Source organism: Oncorhynchus keta, chromosome 35 (assembly GCF_023373465.1).
Source record: "Oncorhynchus keta strain PuntledgeMale-10-30-2019 chromosome 35, Oket_V2, whole genome shotgun sequence".
Lineage (NCBI taxonomy): Eukaryota > Metazoa > Chordata > Actinopteri > Salmoniformes > Salmonidae > Oncorhynchus > Oncorhynchus keta.
The window spans coordinates 36,186,206-36,210,009 of record NC_068455.1 but is presented as its reverse complement, the minus strand read 5'-3'; the positions used below and the strand labels follow the sequence as shown (position 1 = coordinate 36,210,009).

The window sequence follows — 23,804 nt, the reverse complement described above, 5'->3', positions numbered from 1 at the left end:
TTGTCAGATTCAACAGAAGATCTCTTTGTTTCTTGGGACCTAGAACAAGCATCTCTGTTTTGTCCGAGTTTAAAAGTAGAAAATGGTCACTCATCAATCGTGTCTCCACTTCTAAGTATCTGTATTGACAAAAAGTTATCTTTCAAAAAGCATCTTGATGAGTTTGAAATTAAAATGGCCTTATTTTATAGCAGTAGTTCACGCCTTTCATTTAATTGCAGAAAATACATAATTCAGTCAACATTCATACCTGTTTATAGACTATGGTGATATTGTCTATATGAATGCAGCTGCCACTCTGTTGAAGCCAATGGACACAGTTTATTATAGGTTCAGTACACATCACTGCATTCTGTATCAGAAAGTAGCCTGGCCCTCTTTAAAGTCTGTAGATCAATGCATTGCACTCTTTTTCAATATAAATCCCACCTGCATGAACCTCCGCCGTACCTTACTTCATTGTTAACTTACAGACGTACGAAATACACGACCCAGTCTCAGGGCTGACTAACTCTGGAGATCCCTTTAATCTCCACTAAAGTTAGGTAAATTTGCTTTTAGTTTTTTTTGCACCTTACTTGTGGAATAATCAGCAACACTCTCAAAAGTGTTATGAATTGGTGCCTCTAGGGCAATTCAAAAGGATGATTAAACTGAAGAATGTGTATTTTCTATGAATGTGTTTCGGTTTTCATTTTTTTGTGTTCATTTGTATTTAACTTTTTGATTAGGCAAGTCAGTTAAGAACAAATTCTTATTTTACAATGACGGCCCATCCCGGTCAAAACATCACCTGACCCGGACGACGCAGGGCCAATTGTGCGCCGCCCTATGGGACTCCTGATCACGGCCGGTTGTGATACAGCCCGGGATCAAACCAGGGTCTGTAGTGATGCCTCAGGCACTGAGATGCAGCGCCTTAGATCGTTGCGCCACTCGGGAGACCTGAACACACGTTCATGCATTGATGTGTGTAATGTACACAGTGTTGATGTGTATTGATGTAAATACAGGGCTCATCTGTCAAAGACACCTTGGTCTCAGCATGACTCCCTGTCAAAATAAAACACGCACACACACACAGCCATCGTAGGGTACTTATCCACTGTATGCTTTAGGAGGAGAAAGATAAACATTTGTAATTACAAATACTGCCCTATCAAACTCATTTACATGCTTTTGTAAAGCTATAAACACACTAAAACGAATGCTTGTGTTTGCATGGTAAATCATACTGTGGCATAATGGAAGGTGGCATTTTGACACTCCTCAAGAGGGGGCCTAATACAAAAGGGTATAAATGATTGATAGCACGTGGATGTAAATCAATATTCGTTATTATGTTTCTATTTTGAGATGAGCGTTGGGTTGCCTCTCTGTTGTTTTGGCATTGTATTCAATGGCAGTGATACATCTATATTGTGCTTTTTACTTTGATTCCTGTCTCTACAATGCTACCATCATATCATCTATGTGGGTACTCACATCTCTCCTTATCTCCATATTATGCATGGTTGCTGAGTTTCTATGGTAACAAAACAGTGTTGTTTTTTTAAACACTTGAAAATGCTGTCCTTGTATGTTGTCCTTTTGTTGTTTGCAGTGACGTTGTTTGATCAATGAGTTATGAATTGACCAGCCACTCAAATCAATGCCATCTCACTGTTCTATCTCATCTTGACCACATGCACAGTATCTGATGGTAACAATGTGCTCTTGTCTCTCTTGGTTCTCTCTTGGTCTGTAGAATCACAGTGCACACTGTGTGGTGAGCCAGAAGGTGAGTGTGCTTCGCCGTTCAAAGCTTCTGTCATAATGCAGGTTTATGCAGTGTTGGAAGGGAGGGAACAGGGGATCATGGTCTGGAGCAGTTTTAGCCCCAGCACTAATACAATTGATTCAGCTACAGGTTCAGACTAATAACTGTGATTAGTTGATTACAGTATTTGAAACTGATGTGTTAGTGCTGGGCTGGAACAAATGCCGCACACCCAGTAGGATAGATTAACCATTCTGTCAGAACTGCTTTTCATCACTAACTAATCATTGGGGAGATACAGTATGTGCTGGGGGGCTGATGTAATGTCTTGTTAACAGACATATTAGATGTTACCGGTTGTCTAAAAGCTTCTTAGTCATTGAGCCTCTTCTTCTTATATACACCGGTACCCCTTTCATTGGCTGACATTTAGAAATCCTCATTCTTGAAGTGGAAGCCATCTTAAAGTAACTGCCCTGTGGAAATCTCACTTTAAAGTACATATTCTGTTAACTCGTATTCAAATAATGCTGTTGACTCATCCTATACTCGTATTTGTGGCCAAAAAAGAATTTAAAAAACATTTCAAACAGACTTTAAAAAGACGCTTACTATTTCCTCATAGAACATGATGTCACCTCCCTGAGCAGGATGAGCTGGTTAATCAGTGGTCTAGAGGTGGCCAATCAGGAATCTACTTGCATTAATATAGTTAATTACCAGTATAAGGCCACACCATTTTGTTGTTGGGGTACACCCACACCATTCCAACACAGAAAAGCTGCCTTTTAACATACTTAATTTAGATATTTTGGAAGCAAAACTCTTTCACTCATATTATAAGTAATTACAGGTCATTTTTCATAGAAATCTGGAAACACTGGGCAGTTACTTTACCAAGGCACAGCTGATGTCATCCCTCATCTTAAAGTGGAAATCTGCATCAGCGACGTCCAATTTGTATTTTAAATTTGTGTTAATTAGTCTTTAATAATAAAATGACTTATAAATGCCTCATGAGCTTAGTTCAGCTGTCATATTCCATCACACTCCAAATGAGTTTATAAACAATGTAATTGTAAAGAAACACTGTATTGCCTCATAACATGGTTTAGGTTTCAACTTTACATTTAATCTCATGGATGGTCAGTCCTTGCATCTACAGCTCTGTCTATGAGAGTGGTTACATTTCTCCAGCCCCATCCCTCAGCTGCTTACCAAAACAGTGGCGGGGTGTGGCTTTGTTGTTGTTTCAACTGCAGATTTCCCCTTTAATGGTCTTTATGAAAGGTCTGCATGCATTAGGCTTTGCTTTTTGGAGTGCTTTTGTGTCATTATTCCCATCACTGTATGTGAGAGCTTGTGCTATTCATTATCCTGCCATTGCTTCATCCAACCAGCTCACTGAAAATGTATGTTGCTGTATGACATTTTGTCGACCTGTCTGTCTGTTTTCCTACTTGTACAACTGCACACCATGCAGGCATACAAAGAAATGTCTAAAGCAAAAACATTCAAATAGTAGATCTGACAAGGCATAAGAGCTTTTACCTCTTTTGCTCCGGTGGAATTGAGAAGTATGAAATGAAGAAATGGCAGAAACATTTTAATGTGCAGTGCCTTCAGAAAGTATTCACACCCCTTGAATTCTTTCACAATTTGTTACAGCCTGAATTTTAAATGGATTCAATTGAGATTGTCACTGGCCTACACCCATAATGTCAAAGTGGAATGATGTTTTTTAAAGTTTTTTTAGGAGTAAACATTTGCTTAACAAGTCACATAAGTTGCATGGACTCACTCTGTGTGCAATAATAGTGTTTAACATAATTTTTTAATGACTACCTCATCTATGTACCCCACCCATACAATTATCTGTAAGGTCCCTCAATCGAGCAGGGAATTTCAAACACAGATTTATCACAAAGACCAGGGAGGTGTTCCAATTCCTTGCAAAGAAGGCCACCTAATGGTAGATGGTTAAAGAAAATAAGCAGACATTGAATTTCCCTTTGAGCATGGTGAAGTTATTAATTACACTTTGGATGGTGTATCAGTACACACAGTCACTACAAAAATACAGGTGTCCTTCCTAACTGCCGGAGAGGAAGGAAACCGCTCAGGGATTTCACCAAGAGGCCAACCGTTACAGAGTTTCATGGCTGTGATAGGGGAAAACTGAGGACCAACAACATTGTAGTTACTACACAATACTAATCTAAATGACAGAAAATAAATCCAAAACATGCATCCTGCTTGTAATAAGGCACTAAAGTAAAACTGCAAAAAATGGCAAAGAAATTAACTTTATGACCTGAATACAAAGAGGTATGTTTGGGGCAAATCCAACACAACACATCACTGAGTACCACTAACTGAGAATCATTCATATTTTCAAGCATAGTGGTGGCTTCATCATGGCATGGGTATGCTTGTCATCAGTTGATAAAAAGACACGGAATGCTTTCCAACAGACGCTGGGAGACAAATTCACTTTTCAGCAGTACAATAACCTAAAACACAATGCCAAAGATACACTGGAGTTGCTTACCAAGATGACATTGAATGTTCCTTAGTGGCCTAGTTATAGGCCTTTGTATTAATCAACCATCTCCACTGGCTATCCTTCAATCAGAGTCTGTATTGGTGGCAGGGCGCTCATCCGGAAATCAATAGCCATATCCTTGGTTTTCTTGACATTAAGTAATACGTTCTAAATAGGAGTGGTCACACCATCCAACAAACTCCTCCACCACTGGGCCACCAACCAACAAACTCCTCACCTCTTCATCCTGTGAAAGACTCACGATAACCAAGTTATCTGCAAACTAAATGATATGCCTAGAGTCGTGATTACGCTGACAACCATTGGTATACAGTACAAACAACAGAGGGGAAAGGACGCACCCTTGTGGTGAGCCAGTGGAGGAGGATAGTGTAACCTTCCTTCAGTGTCAGGGGAGAGAGCGTCCAGAAGGGACAGTTGGGGGCCGGACCGGGCAGAAGGGAACAGATCATCCGGGACTTTATTTTGAGCTCCCAGCAGGCTTGATGCTCCAGAGTCAGGCTGCTCATGTCACTGCTCATTGCCTCTGAGGGCCACTGGGCCACAAGGCCACAAAGTGACTGATGTCCCCCTAGACCCCCACAGCCTGGAGGACGTGTTAGTCAGAGTGAGAGGGAGAGAGTAAGCGTGAGAGAGAAAGGGTGAGCGAGTAAGAGTGAGAGAGAGAGTGGAAGCGTTAGAGGATGTGTGAGGGAGCTTGATTCCCTCCAGGTAATCCCAGCTGAGATAGTATAAAGAACTGACAACATGCACATATTATCTCCATGCTTATGCACCGAGTGCTGAGCCATGAGCAACAGCCCTAACCAACACACACACAATAAACAGTGACATCATCCAAAAATGCCATCGGAGAAAGCCAAAGCCCCTGGACAGGAAGGGAAAGCTGGCAGGCTTTATCTTGTTGAAATAAATCAACATGTTATAGTTCACAGCATAGAGCAAGCAGAGAGGCGCCATATCTTCTGTCATGTGTCCCCTTGAGCCAGAGGGATTGTGGGCTTTTCTTCGTCCCTCTCCTAACATGCCTGGTGTTGATCAGATGGATTTACAGCTAAGATTGTGTCCCTCGGGAGCTCATCATCACTCTATGTTACTCTGTTACTCACAGGGTAATACCAGGGATTGACACAAGGGCCCCAGGTTGGGATCCAAAACTCTTTCATGGTCCACAGGGAACTGTGCAGTTTAGAAGTGTTTATGCTTCTTTTTTTTAAAGTGGCAATAAAGAGATGCAAATTTGAATGAAATGTTGTTTTCATACTCAGCCGTTTCCGTTGGGGATATCGCAAGGTGCAGGAAAGCCACTGTTAACTAGGTTTTTCCATCCACAAAAACTCAAATGACATCTTCTGTGGGGTAGTTAGTCTGGTGAAATGTGCCGGGACCTGAATTTATATTCAAATAAGCTATGAGATGACCTAAACAAGATGGACCATTTCAATGATACTGCACACTCATGTAGTTTCGATGAATAAATGGAAATACATTACTGGCCCAGCTGTCTGAAAATGATTTGTTTTGTGGAGGGGGGGAAAAGAAAACATGAGCTTCAAATTGGTCTTTTTAAGACCTAGAGACCATAATGAGTTAGCAAACCTGCTTTCATTCATACAAAGGAAAGGGTCATTTTAAACAATCATCATAGCAGAGAGACCACATTGTTTTCCTGCTGTCAACAACAGGAATGTAGGGCAAGTGAGTAATTGAATTTGCTTTTAAACGGACACCTCGGACTATTAACAGAAAAGGCCTCCGGAACTAAGGGATAATATGAAATACTAGAGCACTGTGGGTATATGATATGTGTAGAGTGTAGCCTATGCTGCAGCTCTGGAGGTGAGTCAGTATACAACATGCTCTTTCATACTAATAGGATGGTGCACTTAGAAATAAAAGCACTTTAAAACACACACTATCTAGCATGTTCATCGAAACTCTCTGCGAAATGATGCAGGTGTCCTGTCCTTCAACCCGTTGTTTATTTCATATCCACTTGCCATTACTCCAATCGTTGCCTGGTTTCTCCTCTTGTCGACAGGAGGTGTTTTATTATAAATCAGGCATTTTACTCAGGACCTTCTGAGGCTATTGACTGACTGAGTGGAGGAGATTGGGTGGGTACGTGGTTTGTTATGCTGTGGGCATCACAGGGAGGCAGGAAGACAACTGTGGTTGTTAAGGCAGGCAGGTCACTGATGAGAGAGAAGGGGGGGGTATACAGAGGGAAAACGAGGGAGAGGGAGAAAGAGAGACAAAGAGGAGAATAAAAGGGATAGAGAAACAGAGAAACAGATAGAGAGAACCCCGAGAGAAAGAGAGAGACAGCAAGAGAGGGGGGAGCCTCATGTCGAGACCCAAATGAGCGTGTCACTGTGTGTAAATGCCAGGAGGGATAAGAGCAGAGTCTGGAGTCTTTGAAGCGCCATGACCTGCCCTCAGAGCAACACTCATCAGTCCACACAGTCAATGATGCACAGATCCCTCATATTGAAGAGATCATCGCTGTTCGTAGATCTCCACATACAGTATAGCATCATATTTACTATTTACATATTTACAATATTGGTTGAAACAACATCCACAGTAGGCTTGTGTGTACTTAAAAAAAATGTGTTAACCAATGAACCAAAGAAATTGGCATAAGGGGAGCACATTTTTTGGAAGCTGTTGTTCTGAGGGGCTTGAGTTGTGCATTACCTATAGGTGACTTCTCGAGGTCTCTGCTGGATTAATTATATGGTGTATATATATATATATATATATATATATATATATATAAAAATGTGTTCCAAAATCAATGTAAGGGTAATTGCAGCGGATGTGAAATATATGGCGTAATAATAAGGTAGCAGGATCACGTCCATTCTCCCAAGGGGTGTATCCCATATCAGAAAGTAAATTCATATTGTTGGAACATTTTCCATCCCAGAACAACAAAATATAACTCATATTTATATGCTCTATGGGTCTACCTACCAGACTGTAAAATTCATTGGTATTCAAAGTCTGGTTTGCGAGGGAACTGTAGTGGGGTTGCGAAAAATATTGTTATTTTTGGGGAACAAGAAGTGAAGAGTCCAGATTATTCTATGGGACAAAATTCAAACTTTTTTGAGAAAGATAATTAGAACAATTAATTTAATTGAGTAAATGTATTTATTGGTTTCTTTATATTTTGATAAGAAATTAAAATGTAATGAAAGGTTATTTGTTGATGTAAAAATCGAAATTTAATGACTAAGGTTGTGTCATTATATTTGGGTTGAGGTGGTGTCACAAGAAATTATTGCTGAAAAAAATGGGGTCCCCAGAAATGATTGTGTAAAGAATTCGGACCCAGCTGAAAAGCTTGAATTCCACCGGTCTAATTTCATTCTGGGAGACCATTTTACTGTATGCTCTTGCCCCACGGGGCATTATGTGGGTGCTGGAGCTTCTGGTAATAGAATTAATCCCTAATGCATATTCCCCCTGAGCCCAGAAAACATTGTTCCATATTGAATTGGGCAGCATGGATTTTTTTTTTTATCTCAAAAAGCCATTTAAATTGTTTAGAGACTAGACGGGCAGTACGTGTGCCAGGCTGCAGCCGAAGGTCAATGCCCATTATAGACCAGGATAAAATGGGATGGGACTGTAGATCGCAACAACAGCATAGCCAATATAACGATACTGTACACATGCCCTGTTTCAGTAGGCCCTATGAAGGCTAGGTCTGAGCCGTAGTAATAAAACCAGTGCAGTGGATAGAGTACCAGTGGATTTCTGTGAATTTCACAGCTCTGAGCAGAACACAACATTGCCAGGGCTTAGCATCTCTGAGTATGGCAATGCAGGGGCTTTGTGTCACCAACAGCCATCTTAGAAAAAAAGTCACGTCTAAAGATTGCCTCCAGCAGCCCAGTGAAGTGGATTAAGCAAACATGCCATTAAAACTGCAAGCAGTTTTTACCAGGCGCAGGAAGGCAAACCCACTCTCCAGCCTTATCTTCAACTAAGCAACGTCTCTCTCTTTCTCTCTCTCTCTGCTCTCAGCCCAGCTTGCTCCCAACACAACAATTTCTGCAGTACTTTTCCCCTCATTTCTGAGTTATTTCTTGTACAATTTGTACTGAGGTCAGTTATGAAGCAAAATTGATGGCGTCTGAGCAAATACTTGTATAACAAACATCTAGACCACCCAGAGAAGACTAGCCACATGCTACATATCATTCCTTCGCATTTCTGCTCCAAAGTAACCACGGTAAGAAGAGAGTTGACAGGCAGCAAGTCATTGCTGTGGCTTGATAGCTGACATTGCCTAAAATATCATGTCATGAAATCCAATGTGTTCAATGTGATCGCGGCATGACGAATGTGTGCGGATAAGTCCGTCTCGTGGAAGAATTGCACTTTCACAGAGGATACACAGAGAATCCCTCCTCTCAGTTCAATTCAAAGGGATTTATTGACATGGGAAACATATGTTTACATTGCCAAAGCAAATGAAAGACAATAAACTTAAGTGAGAAAAAAACCCCATCAAATATTAACAGTAAACATGACAAGAGAAAATAAACAGATAAATATTGGTTGTATTTACAATGGTGTTTGTGCTCTGCTGGTTGCCCTTTTCTTATGGCAACAAGTCACAAATCTTGCTTCTGTGATCACACACTATTGTATTTCTCCTAACAATTATTTTTTTTCTCCAAATTCTTCATGGGTCTGTGTGATCTGTGGGAAGTACAGTATTTGTCTCAAAGATGGTGCAAATGACACGAGGTTAGGAAGTGCAGCTCAGTTTCCACCTCATTTTGTGAGAAGTGGGCACATAGCCTGTCTTCTCTCGAGAGCCAGGTCTGCCTATGGTGGCCACTCTCGATAGCAAGTCTGGACATAGTCAAAGCTTTTTCTTAATTTTAGGTCAGTCATGTTTAGAGATATCATTACAGATATCATTACATTACAGTTTGCTCTGTTTTTTGGTTGATTCTATCGAATATGTCAAATCATTACATTTTTTATTTATGTTGGGTCTAATAGTGTTGCTGTCCTGGGGCTCTGTGGGGTTTGTTTTTGTTTGTGAACAGAGCTCCAGAACCAACTGGCTGAGGGGACTCTTCTCCAGGTTCATCTCTCTGTAGGTGAGGGCTTTGTAAGGGAACGTTTGAGAATTGCTTCCTTTAGGTGGTTATAGAACTGAATTGCTCTTTTCTGGATTTGGATTTTTAGCGGGTATCGTCCTAATTCTGCTCTGCATGCATTATTTTGAGTTTTACGTTGTACTCTGAGAGTGTTTTTGCAGAATTCTGCATGCAGAGTCTAAATCTGATGTTTCTCCTTCTTGGTTGGCGAGTGGAGGAGCACAGATCTCATAACCATCGGCAATGGGTTCTATTCAAGTGTTTTTTGCCAAATTCTAATTGGGATGTCGAACTTTATGTTCCTTTTGATGGCGAAATTCTTGCCTTGTCTCTCAGATTGTTCACAGCCTTGTGGTACCTGTGGTGCTGATATTAAGGCAAAGGTAGGTATAGTTCTTTGTGTGCTCTAAGGCAATGATGTATAGATGGAATTTGTATTTGTGGTCCTAGCAACTAGACTTTTTTTGGGCCCAGGTCTGAAAGTATCTGTGCAGAAGCTCTAGGCACTGCTGTAGACCCTCCTTGATTGGGGACAGAAGCACCAGATCATCAGCAAACCGTAAACATTTGACTTCAGATTCTAGTAGGGTGAGGCTCAGTGCTGCAGACTGTTCTAGTGCCCTCGCCAATTCATTGATATGCAGTGCCTTGCAAAAGTATTCTGACCAATTGGATTTCTTAACATTTGATTGTGTTACGAAGTGGGATTGACATTTATTTCATTGTAATTTTTTGGCAACTATCTAAACAAAATACTCTAATGTCAAAGTGGAAGAATGGAGAAAAAAAAGTTTATTAGAAATTAAATAACTAGTAGTCGTTGCATTAGTATTCAGTTCCCTGAGTCAATACATGTTAGAAACACATTTTGGCCTTATGTTGTAGGTTATTTCCCTGCTGAAAAGTGAATTTCTCTCCCTGTCTCTGGTGTAAAGCACACTGAAGCAGGTTTTCCTCTAGGATTTTACCTTTTCTTAGCTCCATCCCATTCCTTTTTATCCTGAAAAACTCCCCAGTATTATCCAATGTCAAGCATACCCATACCATGATGCAGCCACCACCATGCCTTAATTTAAGGAGAGTTATATTCAGTGATGTGTTGTGATGTATTTGCCCCAAACATACAGTGCATTCAGAAAGTTTTCAAACCCCTTGACTTTTTCCACATTTTGTTGCGTTACAGCCTTACTCTAAAATGGATTAAAACATATATATATATCCTCCTCAATCTGCCCACAATACCACATAATGGAAAAGCAAAATAGGTTTTTAGAAATGTTTGCAAAATTGATATATATAAAAAAGGAAATATTACATTTACATAAGTATTCAGACCCTTTACTCAGTACTTTGTTGAAGCACCTTTGGCAGCGATTACAGCCTCGAGTCTTCATGGGTATGACGCTACAAGCTTGGCACACCTGTATTTGGGCAGTTTCTCCCATTCTTCTCTGCAGATCCTCTCAAGCTCTGTCAGGTTGGATGGGGAGCGTCGCTGCACAGCTATTTTCAGGTCTCTGCCGGGATGTTGGATCGGTTTCATGTCCGGGCTCTGCCTGGGCCACTCAAGGACAATCAGAGACTTGTCCCAAAGCCACTCCTGCGTTGTCTTGGCTGTGTGCTTTGGGTCATTGTCCTGTTGGAAGGTGAACTTTCAGCCCAGTCTGAGGTTCTGAGCGCTTTGGAGCAGGTTTTCATCAATGATCTCTATGTATTTTGCTCCATTCATTTTTCTCTCAATCCTGACTAGTCTCCCAGTCCCTGCCACATCCCCACAGCATGATTCTGCCACCATCATGGGTCACTGTAGGGATGGTGCCAGGTTTCCTCCAGACTTGACGCTTGGCATTCAGGCCAAAGAGTTCCATCTTGGTTTTGTCAGACCAGAAAATCTTGTCCTTTAGGTGCCTTTTGGCAAACTCCAAGCGGGCTGTCATGTGCCTTTTACTGAGGAGTGGCTTCCGTCTGGCCACTCTTCCATAAAGGCCTGATTGGTGCAATGCTGCAGAGATGGTTGTCCTTCAGGAAGTTTCTCCCATCTCCACAGAGGAACTCTGGAGCTCTGTCAGAGTGACCATCGAGTTCTTGATCACCTCTATGACCAAGGTCCTTCTCTCCGATTGCTCAGTTTGGCCGGGCGACCAGCTCTAGCAAGAGTCTTGGTAGTTCCAAACTTCTTCCGTTTATGAATAATGGAGGCCACTGTGTCCTTGGGGACCTTCAATGCTGCAGACATTTGTTGGTACCCTTCCCCAGATCTGTGCCTCAACGCAGTCCTGTCTCGGAGCTTTCCTTTGACCTCACAGCTTAGTTTTTGCTCTGACATGCACTGTCAACTGTGGGACCTTATATAGACAGGTGTTTGCCTTTCCAAATCATGTCCAATCAATTGAATTTACCACAGGTGGACTCCAATCAAGTTGTAGAAACATCTCAAGGATGGTCAATGGAAACAGGATGCACCTGAGCTCAATTACAAGTGTCATAGCAAAGGGTCTGAATGCTTATGTAAAAATATATTTCTGTTTTTGCTTTGTCATTATGGGGTATTGTAGATTGATGAGGGACATTTTTAAAAATAGATTTTAGAATAAGGCTGTAATGTAACAAAATGTGGAAAAAGTAAAGGGGTCTGAATACTTTCCGAATGCACTGTAAGGCTTTGCAAACAGTTCTTGTGCTGACGTTGCTTCCAGAGGCAGTTTGGAACTTGGTAGTGAGTGTTGCATTTTCACATGCTACGCTCTTCAGAACTTGGCGGTCCCATTCTATGAGCTTGTGTGGCCTACCATCCTATGGCGGTGCCATATTGAATGTCATGGAGCTCTTCTGTAAGGCCATTCTACTGCCAATGTTTGTCTTTGGAGATTGCATGGCTGTGTGCTCGACTTTATACACTTGTCAGCAACGAGTGTGGCTGAAATAGCCAAATCCACTAATTTGAAGGGTTGTCCACATACTTTTGTAAATATTGGCATGTTTATATCTTTTTTACTACAAAACATAGAAATGCACCATGATGTTGGGGTTGTGTTGGAGATGATGAATATGAAGTAGAAGTTTCCCTTTAAGTATAGCCAGTTTGAATTTGTGGTATGTGCAGTACATATTATATTTTTTTTAGGATACCATCAACATCACAGGCCTTTCATTCAGTGTAAATGGAGAATCCAGTGAGTTGTGATAGTCTATAATAGCTTATTCTAAGATTGGTAATTGATCATCTACAGTATATGTTTTTGCTGTTGGTTCTTTGTTATAGGGCCAAAAAGATTGGAGAAGTGGTTGATCCATAGGTCTCCATTCTGGATAGGTAGCTCTTCATGTTGTTGTTTGTTTAGTGTGTTCCAATTTTCCCAGAAGTGGTTCGATTCTATGGATTCTTCAATAACCTTGAACTGATTTCTGAAATGCTGTTCCTTTTTTCTCTCTCTCTTTTCTCTTTCTTTTCTCTCTCTCTCTCTCTCTCTCTCTCTCTCTCTCTCTCTCTCTCTCTCTCTCTCTCTCTCTCTCTCTCTCTCTCTCTCTGTTGTGATCGATCAGTCTTACTCTAACATGGAAGGTTCACATTGTAAAAAAGCCAACTTAACCAATTGTTTAATCACCTTTATTCTAAGTTAAGTGGAATTCAAAAAGACAAGAATTGTATCTAATGTGTTAACGTTTGTTTACTCAACAGTAAACTTACTGAGCTGTTTACTTACTGAGCTGAACTTGAACAAGCTTGTTGAGTAAAATCACAAATGAATATTTGCTCAAAATCACAACCATAATTTGTACATTTTAGCAGATGCTCCTATCCAGAGCGATTTACAGGACCAATTAGGATTTTGTTTCTTGCTCAAGGGCAGATCGGCAGATTTTCCACGTAGTCGGATCAGGGATTTGAATCGGTGACCTTTCGATTACTGGTCCAACAATCGTAACCGCTAGGCTACCTGCAACCCTATAATTATTATATTTCCCAGAATGCTCTATTGCAGGTTGATTTTAGTAATTGTTTGTTTCAATAACCTGTGTTTTGCATGTGCATTATTTGGTTGAATAATCTTATGCTACACAAACATAAATAATATAATTGTTCTAAACTAATTAACTCTGTTAGTAGTTGGACTTATTGCACCCGTTACTGAGATGGCTATTCCAGTTGATATGATTTCGGTAGTGTCAGTAATCAAACTTCCCTACTCCAACAGTCATTCTCAATTCAGGTTGTGGGTGATTAAAAGTTCCAATTGACCCTTTGCTAAGCCCCCCACCCCACCCCACCCCACCCCCTTGGTTACTGTGGCAACATCGGACTACATTTTCCCGGGAAGCCCAATTCTCCATTCTAACCACTGGAAAAATCCTCTCACAATGATCTCAAACTCTTTAATACACAATGAAATTTAACACATACTCCCCCTTGCTAATCAGGAAACTCTTGGGTATGTTGTGGTGGACTGTCATTACAATTACTTCATGGGAACCTGGTAAAATGATGTTTGTAGTGTGGCAAGGCTCTGAATTCACTGCCAGCATGCAGTCAATGCTACGAACCACTTTTGGAGTTAACTAGTGCTCTCAAATCATATCCTGATGTCGACAGAAGATGGGAGTTGTTTTAATAACATGGCTAACTTAGCTAGCTAACATACATTTCAAGAAAACAAGTTATAATAAGTGGCTAGCTAGCATTAGCAACGTTTCGTGGTCAATGAAACTGAGAGCTAGCGAACCAGCTGAGCTAGAAAACAGTGTCACAAAAATAAAAATGTTGGATTCTAAACATACTCCATCAATGTGAGCTTGTCCGAGGTGTCGTACTCATAAGAGCACTACGATTGGTTGCCCAAAATTCTGGGGCGGGGCTTAGCGAATGGTCAATTGTTGGATATCCTCACTGACTAGATTTCAATAAGAAATTCAGATCACTTTGCAAGCCAGCAGAATGTGACTTGCAGGCTTGATGTGGCCTGTAAAACAGGAGTTTCAGATCACTGTGTTAGGCTAGGCCCTCATAGAAAGGCCTTATGATATATGTAATGCACTGTCATAGAAAGTTTAATTTGATAGATAAACACTAGAAAATATGCAAATAAGGAAGAATACATTTTCAAGTTGAATTATATGTTCACGCAACCAAAAATGATACGTGTGTTAAGCTGTATGCTAAAATGTTGAGCAAACTCGCAATCCTATTGCAGCTAGTTGCCTTATAATTAATTGTACATTGAATCAGCATCTTGTTTTTTTGTGACAGTGCAGTAAATTGAGAAATCAAGTAGCTGAGTTGCAGATACCAGGTACAGCTCAAGACTAGAAAATAAAAGAGAGCAGCACACTCTAGGAGCTCAGATGCAAAAATGTAATTACCAACGTTTCAACAGCCAAACTGTCTTCATCAGGGTATAATCACAAACACTGCAGGATGACTCGTTTATATAGGGTCAAAAGACACAGGTGTCTGTAATCATGGCCAAGAGTGGCCTAATATCATTGGTTAATTCTCAAATATTAAAATGGCATACAAAGAACAGCATACAAAGATGGCAATATAACGCAGAGACGAAATCAAGTGGCCTGCCTCCAAAAAGTGGGCCGCAACTGGGTAAGTCAAGTTTTTACACCTAATGGAGCTTCCATGCTCTGAGATACGTACTCTTAATTTGCGCTTTGTTTTACCTACATAAGTTTTACCACAAGGACAAGTTATAAGATAAATAACTGCCTTAAGATAAATAACAACTCAAGACTAGGCCAGGAACCATCAAAGAGAAACAGTTGTTTGAGGGACGATGGACACACACACACACACACACACACACACACACACACACACACACACACACACACACACACACACACACACACACACACACACACACACACACACACACACACACACACACACACACACACACACACACACACAGGGATTCCCTTCCCAATCATGATGCAGGTAGGGCAGAGGAGATTAGTGTGTGTGTGTGTGTGTGTGTGTGTGTGTGTGTGTGTGTGTGTGTGTGTGTGTGTGTGTGTGTGTGTGTGTGTGTGTGTGTGTGTGTGTGTGTGTGTGTGTGTGTGTGTGTGTGTGTGTGTGTGTGTGTGTGTGTGTGTGGACTTGCTCAAGTCTGTGTCCCAGATGAGCAGCTGTCTAGGCCCGTGCTCTACTGGGTAATCGCTGTAGGGACTGCTGCACACGCTGCTCTGCCCACACACATTAAAGAGGAAAGCCCAGCAGGGCTGTGTAGACAGAAATGGGTAAGAATACGAAGTGAATAAAGTAGGAGTGCACATGGGATGTGACTTGAATGTTCTTAACTTTACTTATCTGACTCTTGATACCAAGCTGGTCAAGGTCAGGGCTTAAAGCACAAATACCAACAAGTATTTTGGGATGACCTGATTCACTGATGAAAAAGTTAGAGACTACAGTATTAGCATCATTTGTTTATTTTACACATTTGGAACCAAAATTAAATGTTAACCTGCAAATGAATGAGATTGAGCTCTGATTGTGCCACTGGCTGTCAGAGCTCTCGAGGCCATGCATTTGTATGGCTACCTAAAGGGTCTTTAAACATGAGCAAATAGTACCATTACCATGACTGGAACACTCCTGTCCCAGTGCTTAGGGACAATGCAGTTTAAATCGTCCCAGGGACGTGTCATGGTAAGCCATGGCATCACTCACCTGTCTACTGCCACCAGCTGAGAGGGGTTAAAGATGCCATTCCGCCTGACAGTTTCATTTACATTCTAAACCACGGCTGGACAGATAGACGACTGAGAAAAATCGACTACAAATGGCAAAATGCACTTGTGCTGATTTGTAACCCAGGTCCATTAATGTGTCATTTTCCCATGTTGAATAAAACATTTTCTCACAGTGGTCTGGTTGATCCTGAAGCATGAAGTGGCCTCACTAATTGGTAATTAAAATGTAGTTATAGGTAAAAAGACTATCACTAATGACTAGTCATTAATCCACTCTATCCAGTCCTCGCTCCCTCCCTCACTCTCCCTCTCTCTCCGCTTTCTGCTTTGTTTCACGACCAGGCGTGTACTTTAGATATTCAGAATGCGGCTTCTCTCCACTGAACCCACAGTGCTATCATCTCCAGTCATTCCTGCCCTACCATCCTATACTGAGCCACTTTATAATCAATGAGTCACGTGTGCCGAGTCTCCACACACACATGAATCACCGCGGTCTGTAGGAACGCACCCTTAGATCATGGTGAGCACACACTTCTGCAGACCTCTCGTCATCTGTGTGCTGTGCATGGGGCACATTTTTGACAATACATTTTTGACAATAACCACAGTGTATGTATTCCGTTTTATTCATGAGCGCTCCGTATGTTTGAACTACTTGGCTGGCCAAGCATCAGACAGGTCTGACTATGAGATATGGGATGAGTTCACTTACTATGCATCATGCCCTGTTGTGCTGCTAGACCCTCATTGGAAACCGTGTGTGGGGGATAAACCTGGTGGTCACCATTTAAATACAGTGGTAGTGTAGTAGTCAGGAGCTGTTTCACAACTTGTAGTACTGCTTGTCTAAGTGCAGTGTGTTGCAGTGCTGTATTTGGAAAGGGAGTATAGACTATCTACTATAGACTACCAAGTCAGACGTGTGTGCAATTCATTGACAATAGGGTACAACTGAGTATCTTTTTGTGTGTACAGTATATATTGATACTGTTCTGTGCTTGTATACCTGTGCTGGTTGGCTGCTGTCCCTTCACTGTCACCGCCTCTGTATGGTATACTCTCCCCAGTCCGACTCAGTGGGCAAATGAACCCCTCCATGACAGGGAGCCCAGTGTGATCTCCAGTCTTTTTCAGTACAACCACTCCTTTAGAAGGCCCATCACTGGCATCAGATGTTCAGATTTTCTCAACACAGTACCTTTTTGAACACGTCATTTTAGGTTGTAGTTCAGTATGATGGTGATGTTGACAAGAAACAACAGCACTCGCCCCTTCCACTCCCTACACTTCCTCGGATTTCCCAGCAAACGGGAAACATGTTGCGGCAAATGTTCTCATAACACAAGAACTGTCCAGCTGTGCTGATAATTATACTGTGTTTGTATAAAGCATTCGCCTGATGTTGCAAGAATGTTCCCAAAACACATTTTATCTGTTCTTTAAAGGAGCTCAGAATGTTTCTTTAGGTTGTGGGAACATTATGGGGATATGAAAATACATACACTATACAGTGCATTCGGAAAGTATTCAGACCCCTTGACTTTTTCCACGTTTATGTTACAGCCTTATTCTAAAATGTATTAACTTGTTTTTTCCCCCTGCATCAATATACACACAATACTCCATAATGACAAAGCAAAAACAGGTTTTTATAAATTTTTGCAAATTTATTGAATATACAAAAATGAAAAATCATATTGACATAAGTGTTCAGACCCTTTACTTATTTGAAGCTCCTTTGACAGCAATTACAGCCTCCAGTCTTCTTGAGTTTGACGCATGAAGCTTAGCACACCTGTATTTGGGGAGTTTCTCCCATTATTCTCTGCAGATTGTCTCAAGCTCTGTCAGGTTGGATGGGGAGCATCGTTGCACAGCTATTTTCAGGTCTTTCCAGAGATGTTGGATCGGGTTCAAGTCTGGGCTCTGCTTGGGCCACTCAGGGACATTCAGAGACTTGTCTCAAAGCCATTACTGTGTTGTCTTGGCTGTGTGCTTAGGGTCGTTGTCCTGTTGGCAGATGAACCTTCGCCCCCAGTCTGAGGTCCTGAGCGCTCTGGAGCAGATTTTCATCAAGCATCTCTCTGTACTTTGCGCCATTCAACTTTCCCTCGATCCTGACTAGTCTCCCAGTCCCTGCTGCTGAAAAACATCAACAAAGCACGATGCTGCCACCACCATGCTTCACCGTAGGGATGGTCCCAGGTTTCCTCCAGGCCAGAGAGTCTTGTTTCTCATGGTCTGAGAGTCTTTTAGATGGCGTTTGGCAAACTCCAAGCGGATTGTTATGTGCCTTTTGCTGAGGAGTGACTTCTGTCTGGCCAATCTACCATAAAGGCCTGATTGGTGGAGTGCTGCAGAGATGGTTGTCCTTCTGGAATGTTCTCCCATTTCCACAGTGGAACTCTGGAGCTCTGTCAGAGTGACCATTGGGTTCTTGGTCACCTCCCTGGCCAAGGCCCTTCTCCACCAATTGCTCAGTTTGGCCTGGCGGCCAGCTCTAGGAAGAGTCTTAGTGGTTTCAAACTTCTTCCATTTAAGAATGATGGAGGCCACTGTGTCCTTGGGGACCTTCAATACTGCAAGCATGTCTCGGAGCATTACAGACAATTCCTTCGACCTCATGGCTTGGTTTTGGTCAACTGTAACTTTATATAGACAAGTGTGTTCCGTTCCAAATCATGTCCAATCAATTGAATTTACCACAGGTGGACTCCAATCAAATTGTAGAAGGATGATCAATGGAAACAGGATGCACCTGAGCTCAATTCCGAGTCTCATATCAAAGGGTCTGAAAACTTATGTAAGTAAGGTATTTCTGTTTGTTTTTTTATACATTTTCAAACATTTCTTAAAACCTGTTTTCCCTTTGCCATTATGAGGTAATGTATATAGACGGATGATAATGTTTAATTTTTAATAATTTTTAGAATAAGGCTGTAACGTAACAAAATGTAGAAAAGGTCAAGGTGTCTGAATACTTTCTGAATGCATTGTATGTACACAAGTATGTAGGCACCCCTTCAAATGAGTGGATTCGGCTATTTCAGACACACCCGTTGCTGTCAGGTGTATAAAATCGAGCACACAGCCATACAATCCCCATAGCCAAACATTGGCAGTAGAATGGCTTTACTGAAGAGCTCAGTGACTTTCAATGTGGCACTGTCATAGGATGCCACTTTCCAACAAATCAGTTAATCAAATGTATGCCCTGCTAGACCTGTCAACTGTATGTACTGTTATTTTGAAGTGGAAACGTCTTGGAGCAACAACGGCTCTGCCGCGAATTGGTAGGCCACACAAGCTCACCGAACGAGACCACTGAGTGCTGAACCGCATAGAACGTAAAAATTGTCTGTCCTCAGTTAAAACACTCACTACCGAGTTCCAAACTGCTTCTGGAAGCAGAGTCAGCACATTAACTGTTTGTCGGAAAGAATCATGAAATGGGTTTCCATGGCCCATCAGCTGCACACAAGCCTAAGATCACCATGCGCAATGCCAAGTGACGGCTGAAGTGGTGTAAAGCTCGCCGCCATTGGATTCTGGGGAAGTGGAAACGCATTCTCTGCAGTGATGAATCACGTTTCCCGATCTGGCAGTCCGACGGACAGATCTGGGTTTGGCGGATGCCAGGAGTACGCTAACTGCCCCAATGCATAGTGCCCACTGTAAAGTTTGGTGGAGGAGGAATAATGTGGCTGTTTTTCATGGTTCGGGCCAGGCCCCTTAGTTCCATTGAAGGAAAATCTTAACTCTACCACATACAATGATATTCTAGACTATTTTGTGCTTCCATCTTTGTGGCAACAGTTTGGGGAAGGCCCTTTCCTGTTTCAGCATGACAATGCCCCCGTGCACAAAGCAAGGTCTATACAGAAATGGTTTGTCGAGATCAGTGTGGAAGACCTTGACTGGCCTGCACAGAGCCCTGACCTCAACACCATTGGGAGGAATTGGAACAATGACTGCAAGCCAGGCCTAATCATAACTAATGCTCTTGTGGCTGAATGGAAGAACATTTAGAGAATTTTACCTAACATTCATAGGACATTTGGAACATACAAGTACAAACATTTAATCATACAAGCACAAACGTTTTTTGACACTTTATATGTCAACAATCTGCATGTAGGGATTGAACCAGTGATATTTGGCTCTCAAGCCAAGTCTTTTAGCCTCTTCACCACCAGGGAAGCTTTCTTACATCTTTTTACAGTATATAGCCATGGCAGTATGGTCAATTAGGAATTCAATTCTTCCTTTTTTCTTTCTTAGGCATAACAAAGCCAGGGATATACTAGTAACTAGGTTATTCCCCATAACCCATCCTCTTTATATGCTGCGGACTTCTGGGCCCATATTTACAAGGTCCCCAAGGTTATGAGTGCTGATCTAGGATTACTTTTGCTTTTCAGATCATGAAAAATAAAACATTTGGGACCATATCAAGTGTCTCAAAGTAGGAATTACATCGGTTGCGTTTTTAAAGAGTCAATTTAAACAGTCAATTTCTTTAGTTAGTGTCAATTCTGCACTTGTGACTGGATTTATACATCTGGATGAGGTAAAGACATCCTCTCTTTTAGTAGAGTATATCTGAGCTTCAGCTTCAGGTTTGTTTTCAAAAGAAACATGGTCAGAGAGTATATGGGATTGAACTTGCTACCTTTAGCCAGAACATTAACCCTCTGCACTACCAGGGGATATCTGTGGCTTTATGGGGGGGGGGTTCAGTCTTAAATGGCCAATCAGAATACAGAACAGAATCTCAGTTATTCAAATGTTCCCATCATTTTCATACGCTGTGTACTCGTAACACTTTATTTTATGATTTTTCTCTTTGCTATTGCACTTTTTTTGTTGACCATTTTACTTAATTGTTGTCCAGATATGATTTGATATTGAGATAAAAACAGCTGCATTGGACCTTTAAGTCAATTAAAGATTATTGCATTGAACCTGATTTTTTTCATGTATTATTATTTTGTATCATCATTTTTCAGAATGAGTATTGCATACATTTGTACATTGAGTATATAAAGCATTAAAAACACTTTCTCTTTCTATGACATAGACTGACGAGGTGAAAACTATGATCCCTTGTTGATCACCTAAATTAAATCCACTTCAATCAGTGTAGATGAAGGGGATGGGACAGGTTAAATACATTTTTTAAGCCTTGAGACAATTAAGACACGGATTGTATTTGTGTGCAATTCAGAGTGTGAACGGGCAAGACAAAATATTTAAGCGCCTTTGAACGGGGTATGGTAGTACTGTCAGGTGCACCGGTTTGTGCCAAGAATTGCAACACTGCTGGGTTTTTCACGCTCAACAGTTTCCCATGTGAATCAAGAATGGTCCACCACCCAAAGGACACCCAGTCAACTTGACCACAACTGTGGAAATGATTGGAGTCAACATGGGCCAGCATCCCTGTAGAACGCTTTCGACACCTTGTAGAGGTCTGTATTTAAGAAGCATATGAATAGACAAGAATACAAGTTATTTAAAGGAAGCTCTAACCAACTAAAATCTCATTTCATAAGACTTTCAACATGTGATGAAGAAACAAATTCATAATAGGATGGGAACATTTGAATTTATTCTGTGTCCTGATTGACCTTATTAGACTGAGAAAAAAAACTGCATTACCACAGCTACAGTATCTCACTGGTGGCACAGCCGGTTCAGGATCTGATTGCAGAGCTGACGATTGTCATAGAACATAGTATTTTTTTAAAAACAGTGAAATTAAGGCTCAGATATAATCTACTAAAAGAGGGGATGTTTTAATTTCGTCCAGATGTATAAATCTAGTCAGAGATTCAGAATTTAGACTAACTGTAAAAAATTAAACATTGTGTAAAAACTGCCTGTTCAATGTTTAAAAACGCACACCAAATTGAATTCCTACCTTGAGACATTTGATATGGTCCCCCCTGTCTTATTTTTCATGCTCTGAAAAACGCACAACTGTTTTTGGGAATGTATCTTTGTGATGTCCCCACATTATCCTCAACCGACTGTTCCCACAACCTAATGAAACATTCTGGGAACCTTTAAAGAACAAATGTACTGTGTTCTAGGAGCGTTCTTGCAACATCAGGTGTATTTTTTTATACAAACATTTCTATGATCGTCAGGTCTGCGCCACTGGACAGTTTTTGTGTCACGAGAACATTTGCTGTGACCTAACGAATGTTCTGGGAACTTTCACAGAACCCGTTTTGATTTGTTGGGTTTACTCTGGCACCAGAAGTCCATTAATATGCACTGCAAACCCATCATCTAGCCAGAGCCTCAACTCAATAGCAGAAGGGAAAATAGTAGGCCATCATTGTAAATAACAATTTGTTCTTAACTGACTTGCCTAGTTAAATAAAGGTTACATAAATCAAAAGGAAAAAGTCATTGGATTCAAATAAGGCAAGTCCTGGAAACATGTCAGAGTCCATAAAAAAAGAAGGGTATTTTTCTCATCTGTTTTCTTTCTCCTACCAACCCCTCACCCCAACAGTCCTCCCCGCTGATTTGAAAACCCATTAAAACTTAAATATTGGTTTTCATTTTAGGCAATGGGGCTATGTCACACATGGTTAATGCTGAACTGTGTCAGTTTGCACGTGTGTGTTACGTGTGTGTGTGCGTATACCTGCAGCTCCACTGACTATTAACCCAGGTCTAACTCGGGTTAATATACATTTAGTTGAGTGAGACAGAGATTTCCCATAGGCTTCAGATTCATTGCCTCTGGTCCGTAAAAGAGTTGACATAAACGTAATATATTACACAGACCAAATATTTAGCATACTGATAAGAAAAATATTGCACTATTGCTTTGGGCAAGTTAAAACCAGCTGCATATTACCTTGAATGACCTTACATAAAAAATATATGTTTCATACATGACTTAATCTGGTATTCTATGAATTATTCCCACGTATCCACCCATGCAGTGGGTTATGTGCTATGTTATGCTAGCTACTACGCAACAATGCTCCGTTAATTCACTCTCCATTCCCATTGTTAAATATTAGAAGTTATAAATTCCACATTGTACTCCAAACCAAAGCCTTTAATGTTCCAACTCTTTCTTATTCATGAGGACAGGCTGGGAAGTGAGTATGCCTCTAAGGTAAAGCCCAAAGAACCGGAGACAGGGTTCTCATAGCTAAAAATAGTATCCAACTCACACACAGCAATACAACATTTTCAGGAGGGAGACACTGACTTGCTTCTGATGTAAAAATGCATCAATTTAACAAGGAAGGGGTGAGGTTGCTCACAGGAAGCCCTTCGGGGTATCCCCGTTATCCAGAATATGCACAATTATTTGTTTGAGTCACCCAGTCACTCCTGAATCATGGGTGAAGTGGCTTCTAATTGTATGTGTGCAGCATGTGTTCATTTCCTCACCCACACAAGCAATGGCAGAAGTATACCTTCCCACACATTGGACTTTCCTACTCCAGGTCTTTTCTACGTGTAATGTAAAGAATGAGCTCCTCTCCCTACTGTTTGTATTTCCATCTTTCTGCCTCCAAACACACTGTTATTTTCTCAGCACAGAGAGAGAGTGTGACTGTGTAGGCCTACTTATTGTTTTCTGTAAGTGTGCTATTGCCCACAAACTACT

The 23,804-nt window shown here is 41.2% G+C and overlaps 1 protein-coding gene across 1 annotated transcript in view; it reads left to right on the top strand.

Annotated features, from left to right (window-relative positions):
* Positions 1-23,804, top strand: part of LOC118368446 (disks large-associated protein 2-like) — a 166,183-nt gene that overhangs the window by 73,938 nt on the left and 68,441 nt on the right. The window contains exon 2 of the mRNA XM_035752557.2: positions 1,748-1,780. The gene's annotated coding sequence lies outside the window, so the exon portion shown is untranslated. The remainder of the gene's footprint in view (positions 1-1,747; positions 1,781-23,804) is intronic.